Source organism: Aphelocoma coerulescens, chromosome 11, assembly GCF_041296385.1.
Source record: "Aphelocoma coerulescens isolate FSJ_1873_10779 chromosome 11, UR_Acoe_1.0, whole genome shotgun sequence".
NCBI lineage: Eukaryota > Metazoa > Chordata > Aves > Passeriformes > Corvidae > Aphelocoma > Aphelocoma coerulescens.
This window is the reverse complement of record NC_091025.1, coordinates 12,317,855-12,336,579: the sequence shown is the minus strand read 5'-3', so window position 1 is coordinate 12,336,579 and position 18,725 is coordinate 12,317,855. Positions and strand designations below refer to the sequence as shown.

The 18,725-nt window shown below is 37.4% G+C and overlaps 1 protein-coding gene across 3 annotated transcripts in view; it reads right to left on the bottom strand.

The window, feature by feature from the left end:
* Nucleotides 1-18,725, bottom strand: part of SALL1 (spalt like transcription factor 1) — a 206,170-nt gene that overhangs the window by 48,162 nt on the left and 139,283 nt on the right. The gene's annotated exons all lie outside the window — the stretch shown is intronic.

The window sequence follows — 18,725 nt, the reverse complement described above, 5'->3', positions numbered from 1 at the left end:
ACGTCTATATTCACCCTTTACAGAAACTCTTGCCAGCTCATTGATTCTCTCTGTGAGATTTAGAAGGTTCCTTTTTTGTCTCCAAATTAGCAAACATGTTAAAAGGTGTGAGGAAATTTCTGTGTTTCTGCATTTAATTCTGATAAATAAAGATAAGAAAAGAAATTTTTAAAAATTTAAAAACCTGAATAAAAATATTGTGATCATTATGGAACAGTTATCAGCTCTAGGCCCTCAGAGTAAGTGGCAGGAACTAATGTATGCTTAGTTTGTCTCTTCAGGATTTTCTCCAGTCATAAAACCATCCATCATACTGGAATAAGCCTTTCTCATATCTTCCCTTGGCTCTGCACGGATTGAAAAATATAATTGTTTGTTAAATCTCCTTCAGAAGAAATTATTGAAACAATTTGGATTTGTGTAGATTTATGTATTCAGATAGAATCATGGAATAAATGGATTTTTATGATAAGTCTATGTTTGGAAGGATTATTTAAATTTGCTACAAAGATATGACCTACATTTTCAAAAACCAGTAATAATTTCACAAAAAGACTTTGATGCTATCTGTGCTTGTCAATTTGTTGAGATTGAGGATAAAGGGCTTCTGAAATTTGACCAAAAAAATCAAGTTACGCAGTTAATATTAATTTAAAAAAACCCTCAACCTTTTTTCTGGTATTTATGATTTAATATTACACAAAGAAAGCTCATGTGTTGCTTCTCCATCAGCAAGGAGTTTACTCTTTGAAACTGTTACCACGAATACACTTGAACAGTTTTTTGGTACTTTTCTAATGGAAGAGGAAAAAAACAAGCAGCTTTATTACACAGAATATTTAGAGCAGAAACCTGTAGTTTCATGTGAAGGCCTATTTCAGGAGAAAGACATTTAAGAGATTACTTTGTAATAAGAATATACATTTTAATCTAGCAGAACACCACTAATTTTGGTAAAAAAATGTCTGTCATATTGACATTTATAGTATGTATTAGAGAAATAATTTATGTTTATGTTTGAGTTTTATGAACTCAAAACTAATTTGAATTTCAGCTTTCAGACTTGGGAATTCAATGGTTTGTTTCAAGTTTTCATACTGATTTTATTGTATTTCCAAGATGGTGGGAGGCAAAAATTGGGTAGAATGGATTATTAGTACATATTCAAAGAAGCAGAGCAATTAAAGGACAGTTACCCATGAGAATGGTCAAGCCAGACTGAAAATCTAGACAACAGGGGGTCTGTTTTAGGAAAGGCAAAGAAGGAGATACTTTCTGAAGGGAATTCAGAAGGTAACCTTTTTTTACAACTTCTGAGTAAAGCACATGGTGCATGGAATGCCTCTGATGAGAGTGTGGTGGACTGAACACCATATTCAGCATATTCAGAGTCACCTGAACCTTGCTCCTGCTGAAGACAGGACAGTGAAACTTTCTGCTCATCCCCAATGAGCATCTACTGTAGTAGTTTCACAGGAAGCACAGAGCTCACAGCACTTCTAGGAGAGTGAGAGGGTAAATTAACCAGCACCCAGAGTGAGTGCAGAAGGGGTTCTCACTGGAAGTGTATTGGAGAGTTATAATCAGCTATCAAAGAATATTTCTACAGCACTACAGTAGAACAAGTGGTAACTTAGGCTGTCCTCACTGCTGTGCCTCTCATGGGGTGCATCAGATCAGAAATTTAGACACAAGAACTATCTGTGCATCACATAGCTTAGCACCATAATTGCCACTTAAATGGAGTTCTCATTGTTCAGTTTAGTATAATAATAGCAGTCTTGGAATCAGTCCAGATTCAGTACAGTTTATAAACAGCATCCAATTAAACTTCTTGGAATATGGTCCCTACCAGTTTCTGAGAAACAGGTTAACACAGACATGCAAGACACCTGCTCTTTCATGAGCTGAAATTTTACAGTTTATCTACAGTGTTTTAGTGATGTCTCTTGTAACACAACAGTGAGAACCAGGCCTAAAATCTTGCAAGAAATTACCTGTTCTATTGGAATTAGCATGAGAGTTTAAACTGCCTTTCAGCCAAATTTTAGCACTCAGATTGCTGAAACATTGAAACACTTTTTAAGTGAGTATCCCTCGACAGTCACAACCTGTGGTGTTACTCATTTCACTTGCAGGAAGAGATGACAGCTTCACCCTCTGTAGAGGTGATGGAATTGGGAAACACCAGAGGAGTTCTCAACATGCAGGAAGTAATAGCATAGGCACATACACACGAGGATGTAAATTCTTGAACGTGTTAATGCACTCCTCTCCCTCCTACTCTGCCCGGCCAGCTCTGCTGCCCACCTGCACACCATGTGGCTCTTTGGGGAACAGGGGCCGTGCTTCTCTCCTCTGACTTCATTACACTCTCGCACATTCACAGAGCAACAGCATGTGACAGATGATCGACTGAGATCAAGACAGGGGGAAGATAACGTCAGAGTTTGCCTGTTCACACAGCTGCTCGCCACCTTTCATTCTTCCCCCAAGCTTGGCCCTACAGCACTGAAGCAATAGAGGATTGTCACAGCCTTCAGCTCTCACTGCCTGCTACAAAACCAGGGACTTACAAACAAACCCGGGCTTGAGAGTACTGACAACCACGGCAGGTCCCTGCAGCCATTTGAGGTGCCTTCGGTTTTCACTTCCTGATGTTCTGTGGTTTTCTTTTTGCTGCTACACAACCTTTTGTCTTTCTCTCTATTCATGTTCTCCCTCACTCAACTAAGAAAATTCACAAGATTGAATTTATTCCCACAAATAACTGCAGCTGTTTTTTAGTTGACCAGACTATTTTCACAGGGACACCCATTTGATCTTTTAAATTTTAAATAATGTTTTGTTTGAAACCTTACTCATGTTCAATTCTAACTAAAAAGACCTATTATTAAAAAATTCAACTAAGTGAAACCAATGTTTCACAAGCATGTTAAACCACAGATCTGATAAGGTTGATTACTCTGATGTTTTGCCATGTGTATAAATGCTTGTGGTAACTCTAAATGAGCTGCCACCTCTACAGTGCAGGTGTGTGATCAGAAACACCAGCTCAGGCACCACAAAGCTCCTCCCAGGGAGTGCAATAAAAGTGCAATATCACCTTGCTGCCCTGCTCCTGACTGCAGAGGTGGGTTATCCCACATTAGCCCAGAGATCACTGTCCTCTGCAGTGCAAATACCCTTATGTGCTTTGCTGAAGACTCAAGGTCCTAAGACTTAAAACCCGAAGTCATTCAAAAGAGAATACAGGCTTTTCAATTTACAAATATTTTTTTAAATCCAGCTCTCTCTTAGCATATAAACCACTCTGTACCTTCCATTTCAATATGCTTTTACTGATGTCATAATTCATGTCTTGAGGGCTTCTATTAGGAAATGGTACCTGCACAATAAGACACTACAACAACGTCTTGTTTTGCTAAATATCAAACTTGACACTGTTACCTGTTCTACTCTTGTACCCAAAGAGAAAAAAAAATAAAAAAAATCAATGAGGATGTTTATAAAGAGTCACAAAGGAGAGCTAGGCAGTAGGCTTGATTTGTTCCCTCCACATTTTAAACTCATGTAATACCAGTATCTTAAAAATTGTGTTACTTTCGATTTTTCCTAGGACAAGACAGGTGATGAGGAAGAACTGCCTGCATGGTTTTTTTGCACTTTACCCTTCCTTTCCTCTCAATCCTTCCTTGTCACCAGATTCCCATATATATGAATCACAGGAAAACAAAGAAAAGAACAAACCCTCCCATTGAGATTGTGAGCAAAGAATTCATGTCTGAAAGATCAGAGCATATAACAGCAAAAATTATATAACTGCAGTCAGATATTGAAGATATTAAGTCCTTATGAAAAGCGACTGTGAAACTGAGCTATTTTATGCCTTTTTAAAAATTTTATTTATAATGTGGCAGAAGTTTTTCAGGTTGTTATCTATGCCAGTCTTATTAATACAATACACAGAGAAACATTCAGAAATGGAAAGCAAATAGGACTTTTAGGAAAAGCTTTGCTAAATGTATAGCATTTGCATGAATATGGAGAATTCACATAGGATTTATTTAGAAGCAAAGAAAGAAGTAGCTTTGTTAATAACCAAGATCAAATAATCACACATGAGCAAAATAGGGATAGTTCCATAGTACCCTTTGCAGATTCATTTTATAATGTTAAAAAATACGATACTGACAGTTAAGCCAATACAATGCTATGTTTACACAGTGCTCAAAAAGTTTTTTAACAACTAAAAAGGACAAGAAAAGGAAATGACACTAATAAAACTCCTGTTTTGATTCTGACTTTAAAAGTTTGCTGATGAAATTATTTGATTATGTTTAAATCAGGTCTAACATAACACTACTGTAATTTCTCAAATCTCAGAATACTTTGGTTGATTACTGCCTAGAATACCAATATCTACAGAAATACTCCAGAAACTAATACCCAGATGAATCTTCAGCAGACTACAATCCCATATTTCCTGATGTGCTTTTTCCTTTGTCTCCAATTTCTGTTCAAGACATTTTTTTTTAGTCTTCTATAAGGAATTTTGATTAACTTCCATTAAGTGCCTAATTCCTCAGAAGGTGTATTTCTGAGTGGTTCCATTGATGTATGCCAATTACACCAGCTGACAAACAGCCACTGCATCACAAAAAAAATCCATATTTTTAATGACTCCCTAGCTGTCCTCCATGTATGTGTGTATGTCATGACACACAGCTTCCTACCATCTGCACCTCTTCCTTTATATATACACGCATTTTGTATTATAAATTGCTTGGCTGTGATGTATCTTGACATTTGACATAGCAGCAGGGCTTGGGGGGGACCGTAAGTGCTGATCATTAGATTATTGTTGAAGTATTCTCTCCTTTCCTCCCCTGATCCCTGTGTTCCCTGGAGACACAGGTGTTAATAAAATCAAACAAAATGAAAATGGGTAAATTATTGCAAGCTATGAACACCTACATTTTGCCATGCCTCACTAGTTTCCAATACCACCTCATTCTTGAGACAACCAAAGAAAAAGATGCAATTTCATTCTGTAGACTGGGTGGTATAAGGAAAGGACAAAAGAGACAAGATATTGCAATCCAAAGGTCAGCGACCCACTCCCTTGTATAATTATAGCATTTCATTTATATCCTACCAATCTGTCTTTGGATGGCTGAGAGTAAATTAAGTAGCTAAAAAAGAACAATTTTGAAAATTCCTTAATAACTAGTAACTGAGTTCTAAACCTAGAGCATCATATAAGGAGATGAGCACAAGTATCAGCTTGCAATTTATTTGCTAAAAAATTATTTTAAGAATACTCAAAGGTTCAGATCTGATCTAGATCTGTGTCTCACTGTTTTACTTCAGGATTCTTGAAAATGGATTTAACAGTTATTCTAAACACCACACAGAGTCTGTAGAGCTTCAAGAGTCTGAATCTTTCTTTCATGCAGTATACATCCAATTGAATCTTCCAGGATGGATGCACTTTATACCTCTTTGAAGCACAGGTAGAACATTTTTGTGCAGCATTCCTCATTTCCCATGATCAAGCAAAAAACTCTTCCCCTGCATTCTCCCAAAAACGTTTCATGCAGTAACAAAACTGTGTGAGAACATTAATGAACTTTTTGCTAATATTTATTAACAGTTTACATCTAAATTTAATGGTGGCCCACCTTTAGTAATTAGCAGAGACCAACCCTTTAAGAGTCTGCTAGCCATTGTTATTGGAGCAGCACTGCACAGCTCTTAGTCTCATCTACTGGACAACCAGAGGAGCACAATAGAAAATGAATTCTAGATCTGTAGACCTGATCAAAGGGTCACTCAGTCTCTCTCCATTCAGTGCATGCAATGCCAATGACTTACCATGGTCACTCTCTCTGGCACAGCAATGTTTCACACTTCGATGTAAGGTGCTAAAATGCTATAGATTACAGAACTTTGTAAGAAACCAAAGGGGAAATAATGCTCTCTAAAGGGTTGGAGGAACAGAATGAATCAAATGCCTCCTGTGAAGAATACTGGAAACTCAACTATTAAAGCCAGACACTTCAGAGCACTCTAATCCCTACAATTGCTGGCAGCCAGTCCCAGGTCACACCCATTTCATTTACATGCTAAATATTGGCCAGAACTTGGAATTCAGGACTGCAGCTTTATAGAAACAACCCAATAAGTTTCCACTTGAAAAGCTGTCTAACTGTATTTATCTCAACCAGACCACAGTAATTAATATTTATGAGGATGAGTGAAAGCAGGATGCTCATAGCAAAAGGGGATTATGGAAACACAAGAATGTGTGAAGATGCCGATGGGACTGAACAAATGGCACCTGAGACATAGATGCAGCAGGCCCATGAAGGGAGAAAAGGAGAGGACAACAGTACATGTGTAGCTGCCTATACACATGAGCACAGAAAAACTTGTTTCTGTGCTTTGTTCCACGTGCAATCCAGGAAAAGTCTTGGTACTCATACCAAATACATTTATTACCACTGATTTAATGGGTTTATTTGACTGCTACAGGCACCCACATCTGAGACATCCCTGATCTCAGGCCAATCAAAGTAACAGTGCACATATTCCATTCTTCAGGGGTAAGTACTAGATCTGTTACAGGCTTTAAATGTGTATGTGTTGCATATTTCTGGATTTATATCTTACATGAATATGACCAATAAAAAGTGGACAGAAGAAGAGAGCTCTGGAAAGAACTTGTCAACAGCATTTTCAGGTGAAAAAATAAGAAAAATAGGAGGTTTTGATCTGCAGAATGTGAAGTGTACAAAGTACAACAATTAAAACAGAAGGGTAGATACTTTGAGCTCATTAAAATTTCTTTTGAAGATGAAAGTCATTAGATTTCAATGAGAACTTGGAGCAGAAGCTCACACTGACATGAGAATATTTAACCTGTAGTCTACAGTGCTTCAAGCAACTGGAAGTATGATAAATAATTGCTTGGCTGTAGTAACCACATAGAAGGAAAAAAAGGATTACCCTAATCAAACACAGTCAGTGTGGTGTTGCCTGTCTCTGTGCTCCACATTTCATTCTGAAAGTTTGCAGTTATAGAAACGGAAATCCTGAGTTCTTGAAAAGGAAATTGTAAAGGATTTATTTTCCTGCCACCTCCAAGAAAACTTTGATAATATTCAGGGTCAGTTCTTCAGCTGGTATGATCAGCATAGCTCTGTGGAAGCCAGTGGATCATTGCCAATTTATAATAGCTGAATGTCTGCTTTTACTACAGGGACAACCTTATTTTAGATTTTTTTTCCTCCCTATCCCTAACTCTTTTTTTTTCCTCTTTAAATTAGGAACATTAATAGCCAAATACAGTTTCTGTTGTCAGGAATACCTGTCCTTCAAGGTATAAGACTCATATTTTCATGTAAGTGAGTTGCACCAGTGATTCTTACTCAGATTTCAGTATCACCACAAAGCACAAGCCAGGACCATACAATCCTTTACCATATAGGTATTTTCTATGTTATATCAGTGCAAAAAGCTAAATACTACTAATAACATAAGCCTAAAGCACAAATAATGGGCCCTCCTGAAAAGGCAGGGTAAGCTTCTCTTAGACAGCAAAATCATGGCAAACAGTACTTTACAGGAAAGAAATGAAAAGGGTCAGAGAAGGGAAGACACTTGAACAAGTAAAGGCTCCGTAAGTCAGTGGCAAAATCCAGTTATCCCATGGGAAGTACAGTGCCCATGCAGCTGGGTGAAACCACAGTCTGTCATTTCTCACAGAAGATGCCATTTTCATTAGGAGCAGTATGTAAATACAGTGAAAAAAACCTTCAGAGCATTTTTTACACAATCTCTTTGCACTTCCCTAAGCTCTCAGATCCTGAATGCACAGTGCTCAGGAATGCTGTAGCAAGTGCTCCTTGCATCCTGGGCAGCACCATCCTACATAAAATATCCCTGTAGAAGAAACACCTGACTTTTTACCCTATAGGTGCTTTCTGCATGAACCAAGAGGATAAAATTAAGATAACACTCTGCACTAAGATATTGCCCCGAAGGGCTGTGGAGGCAGTTGTCATTTCCTTAAGCACACACAACACAAATTTCATACCTTTTTAATCCTAGGCAGTGTTCCCTTTAGCCCAGATTTCATTCTTCTAACAAAACGAGAAGACCTTTATGCTTACTCCGAGCCTGGTGGCAGCAGGCAGTGGTGGCAGTGGCCCACTCTGTAGTGAAAGATCTGCAGGACACACAAGCACACTCCTCCTAAGACATCCAAAAACGCAGCCTTTTAATTCCAGCCAGACTCAAGCATGGCACCTTCCTCGAGTGAACTTCTGAAATTCCTGCTGTTTCTCTTCACAGCTCTGCCTTGTTAAGGTAAGGACACAGAGCTCCCAGGTGTTTCCAGGCTCTCATTACTGCTGTCCTGCCCATGCTGGTAGGGAATCAATGCCACCACAATTGTGTAAACATACAAAAACCAAATTCTCAAAAGAAGCCATCTAGGAAGGAAAAATGAAAACATTTTATTCTGCATATATTGAAAAAAAGCAGTTTTATTCTTTCATATGGAGAAAAGGCTCTGATTTTGTGGAGCCTCTTGGTTTTGAAAGTAATTTCTTTGCCTTCTTTGGCAAACAGGGGTTCAGGGAATACATTTCTGACTGACTTGGGTTGCATAAGTAGGCTTTTATAAGTCCACAGCCAAGAAGCCTCATGGTAAGGGTGATGGTAAGCATGATGCTAGACCAATATCCATCCATTTCTAAAAAGACAAAGGGATAAAAACCTGAAACATGCTAATCTACAACAGAAATATGTAAGTAAAGACCTAACTACTTTTAGCCAAAATAGCCCTGAAGAAAATTTCCCAAGAGATTAGAGCTCTAGGGCTGGAGGAAGAGTCACTGGGCAAAGACAGCTTTTGGAAAGTAAGTTTTTTATTTAAACGAGAAAAAGATGTTTGGAAAAGACTATGATAGATGCCCTTCATAACTTCTCAGAGGATCCACCAACCCAATAATTTTCTCATTTGACTGGTAATGAAAGAAACTAGAGTTACATTTCTTGCTCTAGTAAAACATGCTTGGAGTCTGCATTTCTCATATCCCAGGTGACTGCCTGGACCACCTAAGAGCTGTTGAGTTTGGGTATATTTGTGTTGATGTCCTTTTCTAGACCCTTCACAAAATATGTGATGAAAATGTGCATTTTTTCCCCACAAATCATTTGCAAGGAAAGGTGAAGCCAAAAGTTAAGAATGAAAAATGAGTCATCTGAGATATACTTTGTTAATCAGTGCTGACAGCTAAAACACTGTAACCTTTCTGAAAAATCTTTTATCTGATTGGATCCTCAGATTTCAACTTGATAAGCACGAACTACCAAGTTACATCTATTTTGTTGCAAAAGAGGTCTTTTGCTATCACTTTTTGCTGGAAATCCCACCACTGGTGAAACTGAGAAAAGCTTGTTAGGAGCCTGTTTCACTGGAAGATTCCCTATCTGCTTCTGGCTATTTTGCAAAATAAATTATTTTGTTACATGGAGCTGCTGAAAAAATGTGGGTGTACAAGATGTCATGTGGCAATTGCTTCTGTGTAAAGACCAGGCCATGACAGTGGTCACTATGAAAAACCTTTGCCACAGTCACTGGCAAATGTTTCAGTGGAATAATGTGCTCTGCATTTGCAAACACTGGTAAAAACAGGTTTCATTATCATCGATAAAACCTCCCCAGAATCCAGCAGAAAACTCCCATTATAACTTTAAATAATTCAAGCAAAAAAGGAACCCTTTCCTGAATATGTTCTGAGATAAGAATGTTTTCTAAATATTTGAGAAAGGAAGGGGGGAAAAAGGTTAAAATATAAGGGTAAACTTACATGCAATCCTCCCAGTACATCACTGAGTAGCTGTCTAAACATTGTACATTTAATATCCTTAACACAAAATATTTATATTCCTTTGCTGCTTTGTTACTGCACAGCCCTACAACCAGACTATCTAGGACTAAATCTGAAAGCAGAATTCAGGCACACTGTAGCATTCAATGTTTAGAAAATCCTTTGCCCTTGCAGTATTCATAATCTTATTATGTTAAATTTAGGTGGTCAAATTCTGCTCTTACTTGTACTTCACATCTGTCAACTTAGGGTGTACAGGGCATACATCAAGGCAGCATTTAGCTCAGCATAGGGAGAGATTTGATATTTGAAATATATTCATCTTTCGAAAGCCACATTTTTTTCCAATAATAAATGCTGAAACAAGAATCTGTGTCCTTTCCCACTCAGCTAAAGACGGCATTAAGGAGCCAAAATGCGAGAATTACTGCCATTTGGCTCCGTAGCGTAATGGCTCGCTATCATCCTCCCGACACTTCGGACACTTTGTTGAACAAGGAAATCAGGGGGAGCAGGGGAGCTGCCGAGAAGTTCCAGGCTGGGCGGTGCGGGGCTGGGGCTGCGCGTTCCCGTGTCCCCACGGCGCACGGGCACCCCGTGCGCGGCCCCGGCCGCTGCTGCAGCAGGAGCGCTGCACACACCAAGGGCGGTGAAGGGAAGCAGGCAGCTGCAAAGGCTGAGGTGGACACAGGATTCAACCCACACGAGTTTTGTAGATGAGTTGTTTTCTTAATTATAGCAACGTATACAAATATTATTGGTTTGCCTAATTTCTACCGAGAAATAAATACTTGCAAACAAGCTCAGAGAGCGCTGATTCCTCAAGCATCCTATTGGAGTCCCAAAGGCTTGGTCCTACTAAAAATAGTCCTTTTAAAATACCTTAGTTGTATTGAAAAAATGCTCCAAAAATCTCAGGTAAAATTTTAAAGTTGTTTTCCTCGGGTAAGCAGAAATCATCAGAGCAAGTAAACTTACTATAAATAGTATTTACTGTCATTAAAATGTTTTTGTTTCCTTATGTACATGGAAATAGAAAACACAGATGGTCAGAGTGCCCAAGGTGAGAGAAGACACCTGTGAAGGTGACTTAATTTCTTCCTCTGACCTTTTACAGCAGTGAGTCAAAATAGAAAACAGGCTTTTAAAAATTCCAGTTTATGCCTGTAGTGTACACACTGTGTATATTTTGGAGGGGCACAAGATGCAGTACTTTCATCTGACTGTGTAACAGAGGACACAACTTATTAGCAATAAGCACTTATAAGTAAGGAGCACTCGTATGGACAGATGTAATGACTAGGGATTCATGTTGAAATTCTGTTTCAAATAGTCAAAAAATGGGTAAGCAGTGAAAAATGGCACATATTGCTCAACTTTCAAACATATGTGCAAAAGACCAAAATCAGACCTTTTGAACTGACTGCATGCATTACACCAAGATATTCCAATCATTTTAGTTGAAACTCTCCAAAATGTCATTCCAAAATTTTCTGCAGCACTTCAAAAATTTCAGTACAGAAACAAAGAGACAGGAACAACAAAACTAGCTGAACTTCAATATTTTGATATCATTGCTTGTAACTAAATACTTTTTAGCACCAAAACAGAGCCTGGTGAAGCATTGTCACTCTTTTTTATTACTGGAAACAACTTTATTTTTTAAAAAGTCCTAGAAAATCTAGACAGATTTCCATTACAGATATTTTAGGTTAAATAGGTAGCTGCATGTCCACTTAATCACAGGCAATTGCACTTGCACACCTGAACTTGCTCTGAGCTTGTCTGATGAATTACCTCTGATTAATTTTCTTTGTTTTACACAAAGACATTGTTTCCCATCAAACAAAGCAACTAAATAGATGTTTGAGGCCAACACAATCCTTCCCATGTACAAGGTTAGGGATATTACAGTTTAGTGTTCTGAAGCTGTTGAACACCTCAGTTTTACCAGTGCTAGTTTGATGTGTTCAGTGCCAACAGTTGCAACACTGAGATTTAAATTTTAAGATTAAATTTAAGAGATAAAAGCATCAAGATAGTTCTATCAGCTATAATACTAGAATGTGTATGCCTGCAGCATTATATACAATGTCAGATTCAGAGGCCACTAGAAAATATCAGTTGATGTATTCAACTTGTTTCCCAACCTGATTCCCACAAGAACCTCAAATCAAAAATCATCAGTGCTATTTTTTCCACTTTTTACTTTTCCATTTCTAATTGTTTATAACTCTTCATAGAAGTACTTCTAATTCAGCTACCCAATATTATATAGTGTATGTGATATTTTTCAAGATACAGCTTCTGCAACTGCCTTTATACCTTTAGGCTTTGTGACTTGACGTCACAATGGTCTTGATTTATTAGAAGATAAACCTTTTCCAATGCTTTTTTCTTTAAATTGCGAACTGTAAATAACTTACCCAATATGAAAAATGCTAAGTAGCTCCTTTGAAACTCTAATGGAGATACAGTTATATCACTCACTGCAGAATCTTTGTATTAATGCTTTATATATATATATATATATGTGGGAACATATAGGAATGTAACCTGCACCTTACACATTTCTGTGTGGGTCTGCTGAGACACAGAAATTTGGGTGGGGTGCAGCTAGCCTATTCCAAAACAGATGGAGAGATTTGGTTGCTGTATTTGTGTCATAGATTTTTACTTGAATATTCAATGGCATAACATTGCTGTAAATTATAATTCAACCAAGAGTTTCTGTCCTTTAATTATTTCAGTTCTGTGGTTCAGCTGGTCCGTGCTTCCCAACTGTCAAATCATCACTGAATAAACCTTCCCACAAAGTTTAGCTCCAGTACATCCTCGTTTTCTGTCAGTAACAGCATTTTCTGCCTGTGCTTAAGCGTTGGCATGTGAACTTCATGGCACGTATTGGTCAGCAACCAGGATGGAGTCTGGATGGAGGGAGGACTGACTGGGCAATGCACCATAATCCTTGTGTTTGGAGCTCTGGCTCTGACTATATTAAACCCAAGTCCTAGGCTAACAAGCCTTCCTAATTACTCCTCTGTTCTCTCTTCCCTACAGGAACCATTTCTAGCACATTCTGCCACCTCCTCCAGCCCTATCGTCAAAGCCTATAGAGCTCAGAAGATCTTTTCTCCCTGACAGCCTTAACCAAATCATTTTTCCAGCCTTGAAATTCTTCAGAACACTGTCAGGCTTTGCTACCACCAACCCACTTTTTCCAGAATGAAGTTAAGTGCTTATCACTTAAAAATTTAAACACTAATTGCTTAGTAATGAAAACTTGAATTGATCGGAGAGTAAACTTCTGCTAAGTGACTGGCATAATTCCAGCTCCAGTCCATAATAATCAAAATTCACTAAAATAGCATTTTTAAATGTCTTTAGTTTGAAAACTATTCTATACCCAAGCATGTAAAGGTCTAGATGCAAGATAGTAATTTTAAGTGTTTCCAGGATTGAGCCAAAAAAAAAGTTTCTGAATTAACAATTGCTAATTTGGGGTTGAATAAAATCTCTGTGCTCATCTTAAAAATGTCTAAATTATTAAAAATCATATTCCTCCTTCCTTTATTGCACCTGCTTGTTTTGTCAGGTACATGAATCCCTCTTAAAAATGTATGCCTCAAGAGAAAGACACTCGGTTTCCTCCAAACCTGGTGCTCAGGACGGAGACTTCCATTCTCACCTTGATAGGCTTTACTATTGATTGCCAAAGCTACTGTGTAACCTGAGGAACTTTCCTCACCTTCTAAAACAGCATTCTGAATTTTCACAGCTTCAGAAGCAATACTGCCAGAAATGAAGCAGCTAATTCCCTGTATATTCTGCTCTTTTACTATGGGTGCTGGTGGAGCTGAGCAGAGATGTTTAATGCAATGTTACTTGTGAGACACTGGATTACACTGGATAATGAAAAGGAAATAAATTCAAACTGAATTTTTAGCATACCATTAACTATTCATTGGATTGGACTGGATTCCTCTTTCTAGTTTTCAGAAATTGCAGAAGAAACATCCTGAAAATATGCAAAGCACCAATGCTACCCCTTAGCATCCCTTAATTGTATTTAGTCCATGTTCAAAATCCCAACCCATTTCTTTAAGATCTCCTTCATGTCACAAGAGCTTTGCAGAGGTTTTGGACAGGGTTTCCAAACACAGACCAAGACAGTTTCTTTTGCTTTTCCCTTCAGGGCCACAATATGAGAAGCTTCTGGCACTCTGATGTTCTGTCACTTTTTAATGCAAACTCTGGAAGTTCACGGACACAACACTGCACAATCTGAGGAAGATAAATCACAGTTACTTCAAGCCAGTTGACAGCAGTTTAAGCAGCTGCAATCATCAACCACCAAGGGAGTTTCTTCTTTTATCTTACTAAATGCAAAAGTATACCAAGAACTGGTAATATCACTGGACTATCAGGAGTCCTGCTTTTACATAAATATCAGCAAGCGGTAAGTAAATTCTGTTGACGAAATGTAATAAAACAAAGACTGTTTCAAATATGACCATTCCCTGATGCATTCTGTAGCCCCGTCTTACTCACTTATTGCATGCTGCTGAGATTATAAGGTTTGCTTTTATCTGTCAGAAATCAATATTTCAAACATCGGATAAAAGAGGAAATTGAACTGGGAATAGGCTGAAGTGCTGTAAAAACTACAAAGCACAATTATCAAAAAGCACTTAAAGTACTTAATAGGACACACATATAAAAATGCTCAAATTAATGTCAGGGAACTATAATGAGAACTTTTTCTGTGCTTTTTGATCCAAATGCAATGCAATTCGAGTGCAGCCTGGTCAGTCAATACAGTTTTCAATTTATATGAAACCCTAAGGATTTCTAGCAATCCATTTGCTAGAACTGAACCATTACATATGATTGGTTAATATTTCAATTTATTGAAAATACATTATTTTGTGTAAAGTGTTTAAGTTGTTGAGGTTTAATCATTATAAACAGTTATGATAAAAATAGATCTTTGGGTAAACAAAGACCTTACAGTCAAGCTTTTAATAAATACTAGTATAACTAGACAATTGGATTTTAAGAGGAATAGACATAAGGAAAAACTGCAGATATGGGGTGGTGAGATGAGAGGAAATTGTTGGAGTAGAATGGATCTTTATCAGCACACATTAAGCTGAGAAGGGACTTTGTAAAATGTTGGAAACCACGGTTATTTTATGCAAAAAACCTCCTCACTATTAACTTTAGTACTTTCCCCTTAGATTTATACATTCATTTATCATCTTTAATGCTACTGAGCTAGAGGTCTTTACAAAACCATGCTAGATCAGAAATCACTGCAAATGAAAGTGTACATGTCTGTATGAACACACCAGCATCCATGGAAAACAGATTGAGAGACTTCAGAAAATTTGATATGAAACACAAAGAGCTGCAACACACAGAGGAGTTACAGCTAGGATTTGAGCAACAAAGATGCACATGAATTAAATGGTTGTATCCAACTGTACCACTCTTTCCTAAGCTACACCCCACAAGGAATAACAAGGGACTCTTGGATCTCTTTCTTTGTGGAAAGTTATCCTTAAAATTACACTTAGTGTGTATACTTTAACCAGACACTTCTTTTATATGAAGGAACCTTAACTCCATCCCAATTAAAATGTGCTTCTTACTGGAACTACACCAAACTCCCTGAACTATGGATCAGACTGTGGTTTCCACTTACATATTTTTTCATTAGCCAAACACCTTCCCACCACCTTTCCTCGATATGGTTTTGAGCCTAACACAGTACAACCTCTTAGTTAATATCCCTACTTTTTAATGTCTAATCTGAATCTTTGCTACCATAATTGTAGTCCTACTCCTTGGCCTATTTTATGTGATGAAGAAGAGGTTATAGTATTCCCTTATGCAACAAATTTGACTATGTAGGCACAGTTACCACACAGGATCTTTCCAGCACACAGGTTCTGTGAATTGTACAATCAGGCTCTGATCTAGACAGTTAATGACTTATGAGTTTCACCAAGTTAAACTGCACAATACACAGCCAAAATCTCTCTTCTAATAATTCTGGTCTTTTGTATGTTAAGCAAAATGTCACATGATGTAATTGAGGGAACTGGCAAAGGTATACCCTAAAATATTTTCACATTTGAAAACAACTTTGACAAGATTAAAAATAAATAGATTGCTTCAGCTGGATACTGTATGTGGTGTCCTGAATTTTCAGATTTTCTGAACCAACAGACTGGTTTTCTGAATCAACAGAATCATCACAGAGCATACAACTTTTTCCAAACAGTACATATTTCCAAATAAAAAGTAATAATAATTGCTTTGTTTTCTCTGAGGAGAAAACATGCTATGATCTGGTAAGGTAATTGTAGTTATGGCAGTCATAATTGCATCATGCACATCGCAGCAGCTTCTTCTATTGCACCTTATTGTATTTTTTCCTTCAATTATTAAATTCAGAGGGTTAACCTCAAAAGAAAATGCACTTGTCTTTACATACACTTGAATTGTTACTGCCATTTAAAACTAATCAATGTTTTCTTTAGTACCATAATAGCTTATTTGCAAAGCACCTCTTCAAGAGATATTTTCACGGTGTTCTGGAAGTAAACATGTTTCACATTCTAAGAAAAACTTCCAATAAAGAGAAAGAGGGCTTCATTCTCATCTCAAAGTTCAGTGCAACTAAAGTGACTTAAAGGGCTTAAAAAATTGTACAAAGGGAGTGGCTACTAGATTATACCCCTATGTTCATAAATAATACAAGGAAAAACTATTCATTGTGCACAACCCCTATATCCTTAGAGAAGGCCAGGAAATTAATTTTCAAAGGCACAGCATATAAATACATGCTTTCATTAAAGTTAATAGGAAAGAAAATGGTTAAAATCTTATTGTTAACTTATGTTTAAATACACATTCCTTAGAAATAATATACCATTCCTGACTTGGACCTTTGACTGCATAAAATTCAGAGGTCACCGAGGCCTCATTGAGGCTGGAAAGCCCAAGCTACTCCAGTAAAGTCAGAACATGCACTCAGAGCGCAGTTTGACACAAACAGGAATGTTCACATCACTTTCCTCTAGGAATATAGGGGAGATTTTTAAATTAGTCTCCACAGACTTCTTCAGAAAGAGGTCAGAGAAACCAAGTTAAGCAATATGAGTATCCCTAATGTCTCAAGATCTGCAGTTATCTAATAAAGAGTAGTTTTAATGAAGGAAAAACAAAGTGGGCACAAAACTCACAAGCAGCCTTTTTTCATTTCCAAATGTAAACATCTACTGCTTTAATAAGCAGAACACCCCCAGCTCAAGCTATGCCTGTATTCAAATACATCAAACCCATTGATTCCAGTAGGGCAGCAAGTCTATCACTATGATGAAAGTTATAAACCAAAGCTGGTAGGGGACCAAGCTTTGTCAAAAGGAAGAACCAGAATTATAACTGAAAGCACTGGACACAGGGACTGCCACAAAGTAATGCAATGAGCTATGCCAATACGACCATGTTATATAGAATATTATTTCCTGCCCAAATTTTAAATTTTTCAGTACATTTGTATCCGTGAATTTGGAATCTATTACTTTTGTCATCTGTATGTACAGACAATATTTTGTATTTGCAATCTTGAAAATTTAATGGGGGAGGGGCAGAAAAATCTTGTGTTTTTTCAGTTTATTGTTACTGCTTGCTTATTACTTATTGTTACTGTTTAGTGTTACTGCTAATGATATGTAGCATCTATTATATATTGCAAGTACTCTTCCATTACAGAAATCAGTTCCGTCCCTGATTTCCTTTTATTAACCAAGATTATCTTTCCAGCTGGTTTTTAATTAAATATTTTGTTAAGGATCATTAAGGAGTTATATAAACTCCTCATAGTTCTCACTGCTAATCATAAACATTTCATCCAACTGTGCTATAAATCTGAAATTTGCCTTCCAGTTTTACTACAAAGCCTTATTAGAATAGGTATTGAAAAAAAACCCCAAATCACCCAACAAAACCTCCTTCATTTCCAAAAGAGAATTTCCCAATTAAATTAATATAAAATATTAAATAATCAAGAATTAGAAGGTTAGAATAGCATTATTAAAAATTAATACCAGGATTTTTCCATTCTTCTTCACTTGAGTTAAAATAAAGGCAACTCAAAATTATAGATTATTCCTTCTCTTTAAAAAAGGTAGAAGGTGGTGAGACAGCATTGGGTAGATGCACAGTAGTAATGGATTATGCAGATTTTTCTCTCCTGGGTCACTGTTATGAATCTGATCCAAGACAGCAATGACAAAATGTCAGTGCCATTTTATGGCTTTTAGCATGAAATCCTGACCCTGTGAGGTCAATGGCAAAACATCAGTAGTGCCAGGATTTTCACCTTTTGAATCTCTAAGATGCAAAAAGAATTAAGGTCTGACTCAGCATCCATCGACTTTAATGGGAGTTACACTAAGTTCAAGGTGCTGTTTTTTAAAAGTCCTTAGGTGCTGCTTTGCTTTAATAAGAACTGGATCTTTCAGATGACTCAAAAACTGCAGCATTAAAATGACAAACTTTTATCTTTAAAGTTAAATATTCTGACTCTCATCCCCTTGCTCCACTGTCTGGATTACTCTGCCCCATTAGGCTGAGCATTGGATAAGGGCTTCTTTCACCACATGTATTCCCTCCTCTTGCTTCTTTCTCTGAAAGCAAAATCCTTGTCCCAGATGACACAAGGTTCAAAACCTCTTGGATTACCATGTTTGTGGCCCTCAAGTAGTCTGGCACAGACTGTAGCTTCTGCTCTGCATCTTGTCTGGTCCACTT